The 19,926-nt window shown below is 38.2% G+C and overlaps 1 pseudogene; it reads right to left on the reverse strand.

Moving 5' to 3' along the window:
* Positions 1-2,129: 2,129 nt before the first annotated feature.
* On the reverse strand, positions 2,130-2,274 carry LOC132232232 (small nucleolar RNA SNORA48; annotated as a pseudogene).
* Between the last annotated feature and the right edge of the window lie 17,652 nt (positions 2,275-19,926).

The following is a 19,926-nucleotide window of genomic DNA, read 5'->3' on the forward strand; positions in this document are numbered from 1 at the left end:
GTCAGACATAAAGGAGCATATTATTTCACTTATCAGATGCAAAATTAATCTATTTCTCAGCACAGTGGTTGTCTATGAAGCATGGTGATTCAAAGGGGGTATAGGAGACTATAGGCGTGACGGAAATGTTCTATATCTTGATTGGTGTGGTAGTTGTGTAAATGTAGTCATTCATCAAAACTCATTCAATTTTAGGATTTATGAATTTCACTGTAAATAAATTTTATCTTAAAGATGATTTAGTAATCTGTTTCTGCTTCTGGCCATTTAAACTTCAGAAATCTTAGAATCCAGACTCTAAGCTCCCTGTCATAGTACACTTAAATCTTCTGCATAATTTGTTATGAAACATCCCAAGAAGATATTCTCATTCCTTTATAACCATTTCTACATGTCATCCCTAAGAAATTTCATATTATAAAAACAATTTTCTAGGCCATTCTTTTCATTTAGAGAATATGTTTAATTATTTGTGTAATTAAGCCCTTTTTTAAAGGGGAGACTCTATGATTAACCTGAGTCCTTCTAACTTTATAAATTTTATAAAGTAGCTCTTCAATAAAATTTCAGACAAGTCTGGTGGGGAATTGTCCATGAAAGAAGCCGGAAGAAGTAGAAAAAATAGAACTGATATTTGGAGAATGAACTCCTGACTTAGGGTCTGAAAATGGATGGAATTCCTCAAGAACTCCAAGAAGCTCCTGGTGAACCTGTGGGGACAAGAAGGATGGCACAGCTGAAAAGGATGAGTAAAATTTAATAAGGACATAACCCTTCCATGTTATGACATTATATTGGTAGTGAGAGAAAAAATTTCAGCAAAATGCTGGATTCTATGTTTCTCTTTTATGTAATACTAGGGGCCCGGTGCACGAAATTCGTGCACTGGGTGTGGGGCGGGGGGGAGTGTCCCTCAGCCCAGCCTGCCCCCTCTCACATACTGGGAGCCCTCAGGCGTTGACCCCCATCACTCTCCAATCGCAGGATCGGCCCCTTGCCCAGGCCTGACGCCTCTGGCCTAGGCGTCCGGCCCGGGCAGCGGGGACCCACAGCTGCAGCGGCCCCGCGATCGTGGGCTTCGCTTTAGGCCCAGGCAAGGGGCCCCTAGCTCCTGGGACTGCCAGCTTCCACCGTGCCCAGCTCCCATCCCTGGCTCCACCCCTACTTCCTGCTATCACTGGCCAGGGCAGAAAAGGCACCTGATTCTCCAATCATGGCTGGGGGGCAGGGCAAAGGCGGCCCCAGGGCCGCCTTTGCCCTGCCCCCCAGCTCTTAGCTCCCCCCTGGGTTTCCAATCACTGTCAGTGGCAGGGGGCTTCTTCCTGCTTTCCCTTTTGCCTCCCTGCATTGTGCCTACATATGCAAATTAACCGCCATCTTGTTGGCAGTTAACTGCCAATCTTAGTTGGCAGTTAATTTGCATATAGCCCTGATTAGCCAATGAAAAGGGTATCGTCGTACACCAATTACCATTTTTCTCTTTTATTAGTGTAGATGATCACTTTCAAACATATCTTCATCCCTTTCAAAATATTTTCTGAAGTTGGCTGTCTACAGCCACAGGTCGACTTCTCTGACCCCTTTCCTGATGACTTACCAGGTTATTTGATCTCCTCCCCTATCTAAGTGGCACAATGCAGGATCTTCGCCTCCACTAACCTCAAGGCAATTTTCAGAAAGAGGCCTAGATCATAACTTATACGTAAATGAAATCTTGAATTCTGATTCACATGCTTTTTGATGACAGGAATATGGAAAATGAGCAAATGGATAAGTTTCACGTTCAGTTTGATATAGTATGGAATAGGAACTTGAGTCACAGGATGGCAAGATGATTCATGATCCAAATTAATTAATTGGAGGAAATAGACTTTCAGAGTCATGGGTGACCACAAGAATGTGAGAACTCCAGAAACATGCAGAAACCTTGGGGCAGGAGATTTTCATGTGGCATGAAATGGGAAGTTCACAGAATTCTCTCTAGGGTAACCATCTGGCATGGGAATGACATGATTTAGGATGGCCACATTAATTAGGAGGACCTTCCAGAGATTCCAAAGGGAATTCTGTCTCCTCCTGAACAACAGAAAGATTTTTCTGACTTAGGCTATGTTGAGAGAGATTTTTTTTTATGTGCTTCAGGCATGAAACAGCTCTGGCCACTGACACAGGCATCAAGCTAGGGTGAACTAAGGACTGTACATCTTCTTTGCCCCTGACTGATATAAGAGCAACACCACCAATCAGGTGTCTCCTTGCCCATTGCCAGGGGGTGAAAGAGATTATTTTCATTCTTATCTATGCTTCATGGCCCCCAACATCCTCCAAGTGATTTAGGCAAAATTTCTGGTGCCAGTTAATTAATACTTTCTGAATAGCTCAGTCTTGATTTAAAAAAAGAACAAAAAATACTTTTATTATGCATCTCAGTAATACCAGGAAGAAAGATTCTATTTCTATGCCAATATGTCCAACTAGCATTCAAAGAGAAGTCGTTGGGCTTCTTTGATTGATTGTTCCAAGAGGTGGCAGTACTTCTGAAGACTGTGAGAAGAATGTCCTCTACTCCACCTTAGTTGAGCTTCAGTGAATGTGGCTCTGGCACTTATAAGTACCTTGACCTAGGCATTGGCAGTGAACAAAAACAATAATTATTCAAAACAAAAAAACTACATCAACACTTACAATTATATATTAGGAAAAGTAATTGCAGCCTTTCTCAAATAGTAAGCAAAGAATCCCCTCTGACAGTTGAGTCAGTGTTCTCCTTTTCTGCATTTGGCTGCATTCATATGAGTAAAATAAGATCATGAAGGATAGGGCGAATCCAATCAATCTATTAACCCCACGAGATTTCTCGGTGCTAGTTAATTTTCAATTATAAAATAATTCATAATTTGTAAACTACACATTGCCTGGAAAAACACAGTGATATCATACGAAGTGTGGATTAAGTAAAATGTATCTTTGGTTTCCCCACATGTTGCCTTTCTGTAATTTTTTCCCCCACTTCCCATATCCTTCATCTAGATATATACTATTGGATACGGGGCCACTAGCCATGTGTAGTTATTTAAGTTCCAAATTTAAATACAGTAATATTTAAAATTCAGTTCCTCAGTCACACCAGACACATTTCAAGAGCTCTGTAGCATGTACTTAACAACTACTGTATTGAACAGTACAGATATACATTTTCATCACTGCAGAGAGTTCTAAAGCACAGTGCTGGTCTAAACTCTAGAGTTTTTTCTATCCCCTCTCTGGCCAGGGTTCTTTCTACCCAGGCCATGCCTTCCCAAGCATTTCCCCATATTTTTCTTCCTTATACTCCTTTTGCTCTCATATTTTCCCTGAGCCTTCTCATGGTTCCCCATAGAAAGCACTATTTTGTAATTCCTTTCTAGAGCTCCGTCCTCTCAACTTAACTTGGTAAACTAATCTGTGCTCAGGCAATCTGAGATGCACAGAATTAGTGTGTTCTTTCTCCATAGTAACACATTTGTATAGCAGAAAGCTTCTGAAAATATCATATATTTACACAAAGGGGTGACTCTAAAAGTGACGGTGTTAAGCACCATGGTAGCCTGGAAACGTTGGGGAACAAACCTCAGAACTCAAGAGCCTTTAGAGCGCCTTTCAAAACACATTACCTGCTGGCCTGTTCATGCACACTGGCCTCACGTCACTCTGTTGTTTTGTCTCCTAGAAGTACTGGGCTATCTGATACTGCATGTTACCACTAAGGAGGTCGTGTTATGCTTCTGACAAGGCATAGGAATAGTAGGTCAAAAGAAGTGTTTGTTTTGCTTGTCACTATGAAAATTGTTACAGTTCAGGGTGGGGTGTTGGTATTATAATCCATTTACTCTTTGTCCATTCTGGGCTCCCAGCCAAAACCCCGCACAAACAACAATTAATGGCAAAATAAGAGATAAGGCTCTTAGTAATAGTTGGCAATGTTTCCTTCTCCCCCAACATAGGCTCTGATAAAAGCTGAACTAGCAAATACAGCTTAGGCCAGGAGACATGAGACAAGAAAAAAGAAGACTTTTCACCCTCTAAGAGATGCTCAGCTGTGCAAACAGGCTCTTCTTTGCACTGCAGGCCTAAGCACTGAGTCAGAGGGAGGTGATGGGCTGCTGTGCCCCAGCCGAACAGTTCTTCCTTGTCTGCTATTACAAGCAACAGGAAGTCAACAGAAATCCCCACCTCCTAAGAGGGCCTCTGCTCTCTTAACGTGTTTAAGAAAAATGTAAAAGAGAAAAAGAGGACAGCCAGACCTGCCTCAGAAGAAAGTCATGTGCCACACACCATATTCCACACTCTGGATTCTGCTGACTGCTTCCTCAGGAGGTTATTTAACTTGATCTATATACAGAAATTTTTATATTTCTGACTTACAGTGGATCTTCACAAGAAAAATAATAAAATCAATGGCATCCCTCCCGTGTTTTGTTTGTTTGTTTTTGGATTTTAGGATTTTTTTTAATTGTCCATCAACTTATTCGATATGCATGGCTTTAATAGTGAAATAGTGTTAAAAAATTTGTAACAAAAATAACAGTACTCAGGTCGAACCCTATCCTGCCCCAGAGTCTGCCACTTTTACCTCTTTTTAGCTATTTCTTTTGGTAGATACCTGAATATTTCTAAATACCATATTATACTACTATCATTTTAAAACACTTCATTAATGGAAAATGTCAAACATGCAAGTTAGTTAGAGAGTAGTATGATGAACCCACCCATGTATCCATTATTTAGTTTCAATTATTATCAACACATAGCCAATCTTATTTCATCTATACATCTATCTATTTATTCACTCACCCTCGACTGCATTTTTAGAGCAACACCGGTTGGGACGGCCCCGGTGAGGTTGAAACTGCCCATATGCTAAATCTCCATATACTAAATCTGTACCTATGCTTATGCCTGTTTCATAGAGTCTATTTTCATCCATTCACATATCTGGACCTACACTATGCCACTTCGATTACTATAGCTTTAGAGCAGCACTGTCCAATATCCAGTAGGACTTTCTGAGATGGATGGAAACATCCTATTTCTGCACTGTCCAGTAAGGTAGCCACAGGCCAGTGCGGAATGTAATTTTTATTTTATTCTATTTTAATTAAAATTTTCATAGCCATATGTGGTCAGTGGTTACCATATTAATGCAGCTTTAGGGTGTGTTTACTAGTATAACTGAAAGTGCAAACCATTCTTTATTATTCATCTTTCTAAGTTTTTTTTCAATTTATTTACAATATTCTTCGTAAAAAGTTATCTTCAATTTGTCAGTGAAGATTATGATAGGCCATATTATTCAATATATAGATTATTTTTGGAGAGAGTTAATATCTTTATCATTTTCCTTTCACAAATATTGTATGTGCTTTTACTTATTGCTATGTCACTTTATATTCTTCTTAAAGTTTTATAATGATCTTCATGTAGATAAGTCTTGCACAGTGCTTGTTAAGTGTATTCCTAGGCACTTTCTAATTTCCTTTCGCTATTGTAAATCCTATATCTCCTTTTACCAATTATATATAACTGAGTAACAAACCACCCAACATTTAGTGGTTTAAACAACATTTATTTCTTTAAAATTCTATTGGTGGGAAATTTAAGCTAAGGTCAATTGTGGGGAGCGGGTATGCTTTCTGGTCTCATCTGAGTCATTTAAGTAGCTGTGGTCATCTTTTGGTTTACTGGAACTGAATTGGCCAACGCGGCCTCATTCACATGGCTAGTGGCTGGTGTTGGCTGCCAACTGATTAGTTAGTTTAGTGCGAGCCAGCTGGTTTACCTCATCGCTGCTCCATGTGACCTTCTTTTATTATTATTATTATTAGTTAAGGTATTACAAATGTGTCCTCATCCCCCCCATTAACCCCCAACCTCCCCCCCACACACAAACTCGTGCTCCCATCCCCCTGTTGTCCATGTCCATTGGTTTGGCTTATATACATGTATACAAGTCCTTCAGTTGATCTCTTCCCCTTACCTCCACCCTCCCCTACTTTCCTTCTGGGGATTGATAGCCTGATCGCTGTTTCTGTCTTTGGGTCTGTCCCTTTTCATCAGTCTATGTTGTTCTCTATAATCCACAAATGAGTGAGATCATGTGGTATTTATCTTTCTCTGACTGGCTTATTTCACTTAGCATAATGCTCTCCAGTTCCATCCATGACGTTGCAAAAGGCAAGAGTTCCTTTTTTTTTACCGCAGCATAGTATTCCATTGTGTATATGTACCACAGTCTTCTAATCCACTCATCTGCTGATGGGCACCTAGGCTGTTTCCAGATCTTAGCTATGGTGAATTGTGCTGCTATGAACATAGGGGTGCATATATCCTTTCTGATTGGCGTTTCTGGTTTCTTGGGATTTATTCCTAGTAGTGGGATCACTGGGTCAAATGGGAGTTCCATTTTTAGTCTTCTGAGGTAGCTCCATACTGTTCTCCACAGTGGCTGCACCAGTCTGCATTCCCACCAGCAGTGCAGAAGGGTTCCTTTTTCTCCACATCCTCTCCAACACTTGTTGTTTGTTGATTTGTTGATGATAGCCATTCTGACAGGTGTGAGATGATAACGCATTGTCGTTTTGATTTGCATCTCTCGTATAATTAGTGACTTTGAGCAGGTTTTCATATGTCTTTCGGCCTTCTCTATGTCCTCTTTCGAAAAGTGTCTATCTAGGTCCGTTGCCCATTTTTTATTGGATTGTTTATCTTTCTTTTGTTAAGTTTCATGAGATCCCTGTAAATGTTGGAAATTAAACCCTTATCAGTGGTATCATTGGCAAATATGTTCTCCCATGTAGTGGGTCTTCTGGTTGTTTTGTTGATGGTTTCCTTTGCTGTGCAAAAGCTTTTTATTTTGATGTAGTCCCACTTGTTTATTTTCTCTTTAGTTTCCATTGCCCTAGGAGCATTATCAGAGAAGAAATTTCTTCGGCATATGTTTGCGATTTCGCTGCCTGTGGATTCCTCTAGTATTTTTATGGTTTCCCATCTTACGTTTAAGTCTTTTATCCATTTTTAGTTTATTTTTGTGTATGGTGTGAGTTGGTGATCTAGTTTCATCCTTTTGCATGTATCTGTCCAATTTTCCCAACACCATTTATTGAAAAGACTGTCTTGACTCCATTGTATGCTCTTGCCTCCTTTGTCGAATATTAATTGGGCATAGTGGTTTGGGTCGATTTCTGGGGTCTCTATTCTATTCCATTGATCTATATGTCTGTTCTTGTGCCAGTACCAAGCTGTTTTAAGAACAGTGGCTTTGTAATACAGTTTGATATCTGGTATTGAGATCCCACCTACTTTGTTCTTTCTCAGGATTGCTGCAGCTATTCGGGGTCTTTTTTTATTCCAGATGAATTTTTGGAACGTTCGTTCTAGATTTGTGAAAAATGCCGTTGGTAATTTAATGGGGATTGCATTGAATCTATAAATTGCTTTGGGTAGTATGGACATTTTGATGATGTTGATTCTACCAATCCATGAACACGGTATATTCTTCCATCTGTTTATGTCTTCCTCTATCTCTTTTTTCAGTGTCCTGTAGTTTTCAGCATATAAGTCTTTTACCTCCTTAGTTAAGTTTATTCCTAGGTATTTTAATTTTTTTGGTGCAATGGTAAATGGGATTGCTTCTGTAGTTTCACTTTCTGTAAGTTCACTATTGGTGTAAAGAAATGCCATGGATTTCTTAGCATTAATTTTGTATCCTGCTACATTGCCGAATTCATTTATTAAGTCTAATAATTTTTTGATGGAGTCTTTAGGGTTCTGTATGTACAGTATCATGTCAACTGCAAATAAGGACAGTTTTACTTCTTCGTTTCCAATCTGGATGCCTTTTATTTCTTCTTTGTGTCTGATCGCAACGGCTAGTACTCCCAGTACTATGTTGAACAGGAGTGGTGAGAGGGGGCATCCCTGTCTTGTTCCTGTTTTTAGGGGGAATGGTTTTAGTTTTTGCCCATTGATTATGATGTTGGCTGTGGGTTTGTCATATATGGCTTTTATTATGTTGAGGTATGATCCCTCAATTCCTATCTTGCTGAGAGTTTTTATCAAGAAGGGGTGTTGGATTTTGTCAAATGCTTTTTCCGCATCAATTGATATTACTATGTGGTTTTTTTCTTTCAATTTGTTTATGTGATGTATCATGTTTATTGATTTGCGGATATTGTACCATCCTTGCATCCCTGGGACAAACCCTACTTGGTCATGGTGTATGATCTTTTTGATGTACTGCTGAATCCAATTTGCTAGGATTTTGTTGAGGATTTGGGCATCTATGTTCATGAGGGATATTGGCCTATAATTCTCTTTCATTGCATTGTCTTTATCTGGTTTTGGGATTAGGGTGATGTTGGCTTCATAGAATGAGCTGGGAAGTGTTCCTTCCTCTTGGATCTTTTGACATAGTCTGAGGAGGATAGGTTTTAGGTCTTCCTTGAATGTTTGGTAAAACTCCCCTGTGAAGCCATCTGGCCCCGGGCTTTTGTTTGCTGGAAGCTTTTTGATTACTGCTTCGATTTCCTCCATAGTTATTGGCCTATTGAGATTTTTAGATTCTTCCTGGTTAAGTTTTGGAAGGTTGTATTTATCTGGGAATATGTCCATTTCCTCCAAATTGTCTAGTGTGTTGGAGTAGAGTTGTTCATAGTATTTTCTAACAATCCTTTGTATTTCTATGGGGTCTGTTGTTATTTCTCCTCTTTCATTTCTGATTTTGTTTATTTGGGTCCTCTCTCTTTGTTTCTTGGTGAGCCTGGCTAGAGGTGTATCAATCTTGTTTATCCTTTCAAAGAACCAGCTCTTGGTTTTGTTGATCTTTTGTATTGTTTTTTTGGTCTCTATGTCGTTTTTCTCCGCTCTGATCTTTGTTATTTCCTTCCTTCTGCTTACAGTGGGCCTTTTTTGTTGCTCTCTCTCTAACTCTTCGAGTTGTAGAGTTAGGTCATTTATTCTCATTGTTTCTTGTTTCTTGCAGTAGGCTTGTAGAGCTATGAACTTCCCTCTCAAGACTGCTTTTGCTGTGTCCCATAGGTTTTGGATTGTTGTTTTTTCATTGTCATTTGTTGCCATGATGTTTTTTATTTCTTCTTTGATCTCATTGGTAACCCATTCATTGTTTAATAGCATGCTATTTAGTCTCCATGTGTTTGATTTTTTTGGATTGTTTTTGTTGTAGTTGATTTCCAGTTTTATGCCTTTGTGGTCTGAGAAGATGCTTGATATGATTTCAATTTTCTTGAATTTGAAGAGACTTTGTCTGTGACCCAATATATGGTCTATCTTTGAAGATGACAAATGTGCACCTGAGGAGAATGTATATTCTGTGGCTTTGGGGTGAAATGTTCTGAAGATGTCAATTAATTCCATCTGATCTAGTGAGTCATTTAGGATTGATGTTTCTTTGCTGAGTTTCTGTTTAGAGGATTTGTCCAGTGGAGATAATGGGGTGTTAAGGTCCCCTACTATGATTGTATTGCTGTCAATCTCTCCCTTGATCTCCTCCAGAAGATTTCTTACGTATTTGGGTGCTCCTATATTGGGTGCATATATATTTACCAGAGTTATTTCTTCTTGTTGGACTGCTCCCTTTAGTATTATGAAGTGGCCTTCTTGATCTCTTTTTATGTCCTTCACTTTGAGATCTAATTTGTCAGATATAAGTATTGCTACCCCGGCTTTTTTTTCACTTCCATTGGCCTGAAAAACCTTTTTCCATCCCTTCACCATCAGTCTGTGTGAGTCTTTTTTTCTGAGGTGGGTTTCCTGTAGACAGCAGATATATGGGTCATGTTTTCTTATCCACTCATTTACCCTATGCCTTTTGACTGGGGAATTTAATCCATTTACATTTAAAGTTATTATTGATAGAAACTTGTTAGTCACCATTTTTGTTCTTTACCGCTGCATTCCTTCTTTGTTGCCTGTTTTTTCTATTTACAGCAGACCCTTTAGCATTTCTTGCAGTGCTGGTTTGGTTGTAATAAACTCCCGTAGACTTTTTTTGTCTGTGAAGCTCCTGATTTGACCCTCAATTTTGATTGATAGCCTCGCTGGGTATAGTATTCTTGGATTCAGACCCTTCCTTTGCATGACTTTGTATATTTCATTCCATTCCCTTCTTGCCTGATGTGTTTCTGTTGAGAAATCGGTCGCTAGTCTGATGGGGGATCCTTTGTAGGTAACTTTCTGTCTCTCTCTGGCTGCTTTTAAGATTCTTGCTTTGTCATTGGTGTTTGCCAATTTAATTATTATGTGCCTTGGTGTCGGTCTTTTCGGGTTCATTTTGTTTGGGACTCTGTGAGCTTCTTGGATTTGAGTGAGTTTTTTCCTCCCTATATCAGGGAAATTTTCTGTTACTATTTTTTCAAACAGGTTTTCTATTCCTTGCTCAGTTTCCTCTCCTTCTGGCACCCCTATTATTCGGATGTTGTTTCGTTTAGCATTGTCCTAGAGTTCTCTTAGGCTCTCCTCCTGCTTTTTAATTTTTTTTTCTAGAAGCTGCTCTGTTTGGGTATTTTTTTCTACGTTGTCTTCTAGCTTGCTGATGCGGTCCTCTGCTTCTTCTAGTCTACTGTTGATGCTTTCTATTGAGTTCTTTATGGCCGTGATGTCATTTTTCATTTCTTCTTGGTTTCTCTTCATTTCCTCTTGGTTCTTCTCCATTTCCTCTTGGTTCCTACACATATTGTTGAATTGGTCTTCCATTCTTTTCATCCACCTTATGGCCATTACTCTGAATTCTTTCTCTGACAGGTTGCTTGCCTCCATTGCCTCCATTTCATTTACTTCCTTTTCTGATGATGCCTGTTTTTCTTTCATATTTGGGTTGGTTCTTTGTTTCACCATGATTTCTCTTCTCAAGGTGTTTGGTTATGTAGTTCTCTCTCTGCTGCGCTTTCCGTTAGAAGAAGCAGTGCTCGCCTGGGTTCACGCAGTCACGCTGCTTGATATCCCTTATTTCCAGGTTAGTAGCTGGTCTCTGGATGCCAGCAACAACCACCCAAGATGGCGCAGTCTCCGCTGCTGAGCTGGCGCACCACGAGAGGCTTCAGCCGCAGTCTCCAACCGTCCTTTTTTTCCTGGGGGTTCTCTGTCTTTCCTAGCTGCAGACAGTCTCTCAGCCGAAAATCCTCTGCCTATTCGGGCTGCATGTTACCCGTTTCAGCTGCTCACCTTTATCTGCTCCAGGACAAGGCACAGGACACGTCCGTTTATACCTCCGCCATTTTCCCTCTCCCATGTGACCTTCTTATCCTCTACTAGAGACTGGGCTTCTTCGCATTAAGGAGTATTGTTCAAAAACAGCCAAAGGGAAAGCTCAGGACTGCTAGAGACGGAGGCTCAAAGTTGCATGACCTTGGTTCTCTCACAACCTGTTAGTCAAAGCAAGTTAAAAGTGAGCGCAGATTTATGGGAGTGGGGGAAAAAGTCCACTGCTCAGTGGGAGGAGCCGAAAATAATATTTTTAATATACCATATTACAGTTATAATTTGTTACTCCTAATATAAGTGTATATTTTATTGTACATATTAATCTTGAAATGTGCCAAAGAACTAAATTTCAATATTTTTAATGTATAGTCTCTTGGATTTTTTCTATGAATAAAATTATGTGTCTTGAAAATAATGATAGCTTTTTTCTTACTGTCTAGAATTCATATTGCTTGTTTTACTAATATTTTCATGCTTATTGTATTGGCTAGAATCTATAAAACTAAAAATTTTCACAGAGTGAAAATATTTTCATCTTAATTCAGACATTTTTAGGACTATCTTTGTCTTAAACAACTAATATTATTTTTAATAGTGATTTCTGGCATGTTTCATTTTTTCTCTCAATCTAGGGAATAAAATTCAACTAATCAAAACTCTCGGTTCATGACACATTTCTCATTATTGGTCCATGAAACTCCTTGCTGTTTATTTTGTTAAATCTGTTTCTTTTGTTTTCATTTTACCAAGAGTTTAAAGTGATATTGAACTAAATCAAATTATTCTTATACATTTATTATGTTTTTCTCTTATAACATATTATTAGATTTCTTTTTATTAATCCATGTCCCTGGATTAAATCTTACTCAGTCTTTGTTTATTATTTGCAAAATATTATTATAATTTGTTTGCATATATTGTGTTTAGTTTTCTTTTTTCATTCATAATTTAGCATGGAATAGGTGGTCATTTTTTTGCCTCTATTGGGCTTTGTAATCAGAATAACTTACTCCTTATTTTATTAAGGAAGAAATGGAGGCATAGAGAAATTGCATTTTGACAATTAGTTGAATAACTATTTATGCCTCTAGTGCAGTGGTCGGCAAACTCATTAGTCAACAGAGCCAAATATCAACAGTACAACGATTGAAATTTATTTTGAGAGCCAAACTTTTTAAACTTAAACTATATAGGTAGGTACATTGTTATTAACTTAATTAGGGTACTCCTAAGCTGGCCTTTGCTAAAAACATCCTCAATCTGACTGAGGTACATTCGCTGAGGTCGACCCCTTCCAACTCTCCCATCCACACTCATTTTGTACACTTGTTTCGCCCAAGCCGAAAACCGACTTCTGCGTGGGCCACGAAGTTTCAATCGCACTGTACATGCACGCCCACACGTGGTATTTTGTGGAAGAGCCACACTCAAGGGGTCAAAGAGCCGCATGTGGCTCACGAGCCGCGGTTTGCCAACCACTGCTCTAGTGTTGAATCTTCTTCTTTGAGAATCTTTTAAAAGAATCAAGGTAACATTTAAATTGAATGGTGTAGGTGCACTCTAGCCTTCAAATAAGATTAACCTTCAAATTACATCTGATTGCTCAAGGAAGTTTGTTCCAATAATGAGCTATACCTAGGTCAGTTTCAATCAAGTTATCATTAGTGAGATAGAAACTGTGAATAAAGTGATTCAGCAGCCAAAACAACCACATAGGATAATTAACCAGAAGTACTATACTATATATTTTTATCATCATTCTATAACCTTAGGTTCATTAAATTAACAATTTTCCTTAAAGAAAAGAATTATTTTTCTTTCAACTCAGAACCCAGTTCTAGTCACTGAATTTCCAAGATGGTTGTTTAAGAGTTAGTTTTTTGAGCCCTGATTTCTTTCTGCCGACAACAACAACAACATTTAGTAACAAGAATGCACTGCACAGAAGGAAACTCTATGGATCATCTTCCTCATATTATCTTCAAAATATCCCCCACCCCAAAACACCATCTATATACATTTTGTGTTTCTATGTCGTTGTCTCATACTAATAAGAGCAGTTCTCCTAAAGTATCAGCATTCTGTCTGTTCCTAATGGATGGAGTTTACATTGGCATTGTGAATTATTTGAAAGTTTATGAGATTTTGTCTGTGTTCAATGGTTATGCTTATATGCATGCATACAAGTCCTTTGGTTGATCTCTCAGACACCAGGGGGCTGAGGGCATGAGTGGGGATGAGGAGGCAAGGGGGGAATAAGGACACATATGTAATACCTTAATCAATAAAGAAAATAAAAAAATAATAATGAACAGGAAAGGTATAATTTTCAAAAAAGAAAGTTTGTAAGATTTTAATTCTGTAGACTAAATTCTAGTAGTCTCTTTTCTTTTACTAATTAATTAAGGCAAGTCATGTTTAACATCTTCCAATTGTAATAATAATATCTACCTACCTACTTGACAAGTTTTTACAAGAAACAGATGAGATAAATTATATGAATATTCTTTGCACTATGTAAAGAAAAATCAAGATATTATTTCAGTAAGCAATGATTCAAAATAACAATGGCTGACATTATTTAATGCTTTCTAATGTAAGAAGTTCTGTGCTAAGAACTTTATATGCACTATCTCATTTAAGACTTTCAATCAATAATGAGGCAGACACTCTTATTAGGTGAAAAATTCTAGGATTAAAAACACTCACAATTTTCTCAAAACACGATTTATGAAATGTTGCTAAAATTTAGAACTAGGTCTGTCTTGTTTCAAAACTAAACTCTAAACTTTGCTCTTTGAGAAGAAAGACTCTTAAGAATTATGCCACTTAGACCCTGGCCAGAGTTGCAAGTTGCTCAGTGGTTTGAGTGTCAGCCTAAGGGTGGGAGGTTTGATTCCCATTTAAGTGCATATCTCTCTCTCTCTCTCTCTCTCTCTCTCTCTCTCTCTCTCTCTCTCTCTCTTTCTATCTCTCTCTCTCTCTCTCTCCCTTTCCCTCTCCCTCTTCCTCCCCCCTCCCCCCTGCTCCTACCCTTCCACTCTTTCTGAAAAGTAATGGAAAAAACATTCTCAGGTAAGGATAAACAACAACAACAAAATTATGCCACTTAGTCTGGTTTAAATATGAAATTAATGACCAATGATTTAATTCTTGAGTTATCAGAGTCAGGATACATAAATTAGAATTCCATCATCCTTCCATTCCCTTCTTTGGTGACTTTCTACAGTATTCTGGATATATGTTGTTTGTCCCTACAGAGCTATTCTTATCTGGCCTTGTGATCAGGAACACTGCACTCTCTGACTCTAGATGGGCTCAGCCAATATATATACTTGTTTTTGATCTATGTCGAGAAAGAAAGCATGCATAAATACATAGGCTGTCCAGAAGTTACATAACTTCTCTTTCTTAGTCTTTCCATTTTTTCCTGGTTTTTAATTTTTATTTCTTTTTAAGACTTAAACAGCCCAAGAGCCCATCAGTAGATGAGTGGATGAAAAAAATGTGGTATATATTTATACAATGGAATACTAATCAGCCATATAAAAGAAGGATCTCTTACCCTTTGAGATAGCATGGAGGGACCGGGAGACAATTATGCTAAGCCAATAAGCCAGACAGAGAAAGAGAAGTATCACATGATATCACTTATATGTGGGATCTAATAAGTAAAATAAATTGATGAAAAAATAGATCCAGAGTCATGGGAGCATGGAACAGACTGAAAAATTGCAGAGGGAAGGGGGTGGATGGGAAGAGATTAACCAAAGAATTTGTATGCATATATACATAACCCATTGACACAGACAATAGGGTGGTGAAGGCCTGGGAAGGGGGTGTGGGAGCCGGTTGAAAGGGGTCAATGGGGGATAAAAGGGGACATCTGTAATAATTTCAATATAAATTTAAATATAATTTTTAAAGAATAATATGTTTTTAAATATTAAAAAAGGATTACATCTTCAGAAATGTTAACTAGACATAATTCTGAAAGTATGCTATTTTTTAAATATCAAAATAAGTATGGCTATTTTTATCACATCTGTGATTATTAAATCACTTTTAAATTCTGAACTTCTGTCATTTGTGGAGATATAGCTTAACTATAAATCCAATATTAAAGAATTCTATTTTTAGCTACCACAAGCTGCATAGTAGGTAGAACAAAAGAGGTGGTAATCTAATCTTCCCTGGTCAGGCAGATATTTCTTTGACCTCACATTTTTGGAAGGTTGTAGATAGACCAGAGCATATTCACAGTATAAGGGCCCAAATGGGAGGAAACATGATATAAGTCATATGAAAACTGGCAAAAATTCCTGAGTGTGCTTGACCTGGAAAAATAGTTTTGAGGGGAGCAGGAAATGAAAGCTATCTTTCATCTTAGAAGGTGGACATATTAGAAATTATACCTATTCCATGTAGACCTAAGGAGTATAATAAGAACCTTTGGGTAATAAATGCAGAGTGATCATTTTCAGCTCTCTATAAGCCTGGTGTGTGTGGCAGCCTGAGCTCAAGCACAACACACCACTGGGGGGTCAGACTTGCCTGGTGGACTGAACGGACATGTCCAAGTTTATTTGTAAGAGAAAGGAACCTCCTGGATGTCATCATGTTTTAAGTGAAAAGGACAGTGGGCACAAAGATGTTCCCTGAAAGACAAAGCCATCTTCAGCTGGAGGGATAGTGGGCTCTGAGAAATATATGGTGTTGTCTCCTGATCCAGCCCCATGAGGAACTAATGACCAGATCTTAAGAAAGAGAAGTGGGCAGGTAATGGGTGAATGCCATAGCAGCCACCAAAATTACCATTCTCACTAACAGTTCTATAGGCTTTGGGACAAAGCAGCTTGCTTTTGAGCCATATTAGTCAAAAGTCACTTAAAGGGGAAAACTTTTTTCTTTATTGACTTGCAGCAGAGGAAGGGAGCTGGGTCAACAGGACAAGAAACAAGCAGTGACTTCTTCATGGTAACTGAACATGACTCGCTGGCCTTGTTTGTGAGCACACAGGACACACCCCTGGAGTACATCTTAACATATTGGGATTTGGGGGACATTTTAGGCTAATGGAGTCCCATGTAATCAGATGAGGCATGACAAAACAAAACTTGGGTTACTTAGTGAAGAGTTCTTCTACTACAGTAAGGTTTCAAAATATGTAAGAAACTGTCCAGACAATACCCCTCAGGTACCAGGGAGAAGAATCCTTGCATCTAATTCAGCACTGACTAGAATGGGCTCTTAACAAATATCTGTTGGATGAAAATTCAACATGCATTACAGTACAAAAAATTTTCTCAAAAGTTTGTAGAACCATAAAAGAGAACCTTTAATCTGTCATTCTGTTATTTTTTACTCAATTCCAATCAGCAGTGAAGAACTGCTTGATGAAGCAGAAGTGATAGAAACATGTTAAGAAGTCATGAGCACTCCTTAAAGAATGGGTTTTTTCCAGGGCTGGGGCAAGGAGAATATAAGAAGAGCATAAATCATCCTGCTAGAAAATAAGGAAGTACTCAAAAACAAAGGATGCAAACATTTGAAAAGGACACAGGAGCCTGAAAGAGTACTCAATGGCCAAAGCCGGGAACTTAACAAATTAAATAACAGTAATATCTATAATAATAAAAGCGTAATATGCTAATTAGACTGGAAGTCCTTCCAGAAGTCCTTCCAGACAACCTTCTAGATAAAGCCTGGGCTGCGAGGGAAGCCCAGTTCCCAGGTGCCAGAGGGAACCTGGTGCCAGCAGCCGGGAAAAGGAAGGCCTACTCTTGCACAAATTTTTTGCATCAGGCCTCTAGTAATATTATAACCCTATTAATAAAATTAATAACCATGAATCAATCATAATATAAATAATTGATTGAATAAATAAATGGGAAGAGGAGACAACTCTTCCTTATAAAAGCATTTCATGAGATATCACCTCATACCTGTAAAAATGGCTATTATAAAAAACACAAGAGACAAGGGTATGAAGAAAATGGAAATTTTGTGCACTATTTGTAGGAATGTAAGTTTCTAGACCCACTGTAGAATCCAGTATTAAGATTCCTTAAAAAATTAAGAATTGAACTACCACATAATCTGGTAATCATACTTCTAGGTATATATACAAAGACAATGATCAAAATATATGGAAGAGATATGTGCCCCTCCATGTTTATTGTGGCATTATACACAATAGCCAAGACTTGGAAACAACTTGTGTCCATTGATGGATGAATAATGAAAATGTGATATATACATACAACCACACACACAATGAAATATTATTCAGCCATAAAAAAAAGAAATCCTGCCTTTTTCAACAACATGGATGGACCTTGAGGGCATTATGTTAAGTGAAATAAGTCAGACACAGAAAAGACAAATGCTACATGTTTTCACTTATATTTGGAATCTAAAAATGCCAACTCAAAAAAATAGAGAGAATACTGGTGGTTGCCAGGGACTGCAGGAGTGGGAGAAATGTGGAGGTGTCACTCAAAGGGTAAAAACTTCCAGCTATAAGATTAATAAATTCCAGGGATCTGAAATACAGCATAGTGAATAGTTAGCAATAATGTATTATATACTTGAAAGTTAAGAGAGTAAATCTTGATGTTATCACCATACACACACACAAACACGTAATTATGTGAGGAGATAGAGTGTTTAATTAACCTTACTGTGGTAATCACTTTCCAATATAGTATATGGATATCAATTTATCACATTGTACAGCTTAAACTTACATATTTTATTTGTCAATAATATTTTTTAAAAGCTGGAAAAAAATTGACATATTTATTGCCTTAAATTTGGTTCAAATCAGCCTATTTATTTAAAAACAAGAAGCATTTTAATTAATAAATAAAAACCCTGATAACACTATAGTAATAGTTGCTTCAGGTGAGGTCCATTAAAGGATGCTAAAATTAGTAGGTGAAAGTTTAAGGTAAAACAGGTATTTTCATATTCTCAATGTACCTCTCCCCAAATATCTATATATATAAAAGCCAAGCAACCCGAATGACTGGAACAACTGGAAGGATCGGTCACTATGACATGCAATGTGGCCAGCCAACTGGTGCTATCAGGGGCATGGTCAGCCAGCCAACCTCCCACAGACCTATGCCAGCTGGCTCCAGACCCAATCAGCCCCACCCCCCAATCAGGGCCGGGGCCAGCCAACCTTTCGAGGCACTACCCTGCCCCATGGAGATCAGGCCTAAACCAGCAGTGGGACATCTTCCAAGGGGTCCTGGATTGAGAGAGGGTGCAGGCTGGGCTGAGGGACCCCCCTGCCCCTGTGCACGAATTTCATGCACCAGGCCTTTAGTTGAGTAATAAAAAGAAAAACAGTAACTTTGTAGGGGAGATCCTAGAAGTCATCATCTTAGCTAAGTGATCAAGGTTAACATTACCAGTAAGACTTATAAATATCATATATCTCCTACTATGAAGCACGAAGGACACATCATGTCTGTGGTATCCTTTGAGATAAAGCAGAACCTCAATCTAATCATGAGAAAACATCAGACAAACCCAAGTTGAAGAGCATTCAACAAAAGTACTGACCAGTACTATTCAAAAGTGTCAAGGTCATAAAAGAAAAGATAGGAATTGTCATAAATTGGAAGATACTAAATGCAATGTGTGATTCTTGATTGGATCCTGTAATAGAAAAAAAAAAAAGGCAGATTCCTTTTGAAAAAGGAATGAAAAATGGGTAAAATACAAATAAATTTCTGTAATTCAGTTAATAGTAATTTAGTACTAAGGTTCATGTCTTCATTTTGATAATTGTTCTATGATTATGTAAGATATATGTAAGAAAAGCTTGGTGATGGGTATTTGGGAACTCAACGAATTAAATTTTCAACTCTTCTGTAAGTCTAAAATGATCTAAAAATAAAGAAGTTTGTAAAAATGTGATGAGCACATCCTGGAATTCCTATGGCAGGAGCAATGGAACACCAGATGAAATCAGTATACACTCACTGGACATAGACATGATCTCATATCCATATATCTTAAAGGGAAAGTGATTCAAGAGAAAAAGTGGACCCTGATAAAATAACCATGAGAAACTTCTGAATCATCTTCCTGCCTCTTTCTTTCCCTCAAACTCAATCAGCCACCTAATCTCATCAATTTATCTCCTGAAACCCACTGTCTGAACCCTTCCACCCTAGTAGTCTGTGCTGCACTAATTAGTACTTTCCTCTTGACTAATTTCCCTTCCCTAAGTTTTCCGTAGTCTAACATATCCCAAGTTGATGTCACCAGAATTCTTCTAAAGGAAGAATGTATTTCCTTTCTCTGTTTAAGAATGTTCAGCCCTATTCCATTTGGAACAAATCCAAATTCCTTAGCATAACACACAAGGTCTTTCACCATTTAGCAATTTTTAACTTCAGCCTCATCTCTGTTCTCTCTCTCAAGAAGTACTCTATACTCCAGCTGCAGGACTAGTCATGGAGTCCAGAATATGTCATCTATCTGGACTCTGTTCATGTTATTCGTTCATGAATAAGATATCATGTTACCCAGCTTCTCTGTCCTGAAAACTATTATTTGTTTTTCCTAAAACATTATCTCTGGTTTATACAGAGATCTCTGATTCTTCACAACCTCCCTAGCCCCTCCTCCAAGCCCTGCAGGCAGAATTAA

This window comes from Myotis daubentonii, chromosome 3 (genome assembly GCF_963259705.1).
Source record: "Myotis daubentonii chromosome 3, mMyoDau2.1, whole genome shotgun sequence".
NCBI classification, from domain to species: Eukaryota; Metazoa; Chordata; class Mammalia; order Chiroptera; family Vespertilionidae; genus Myotis; species Myotis daubentonii.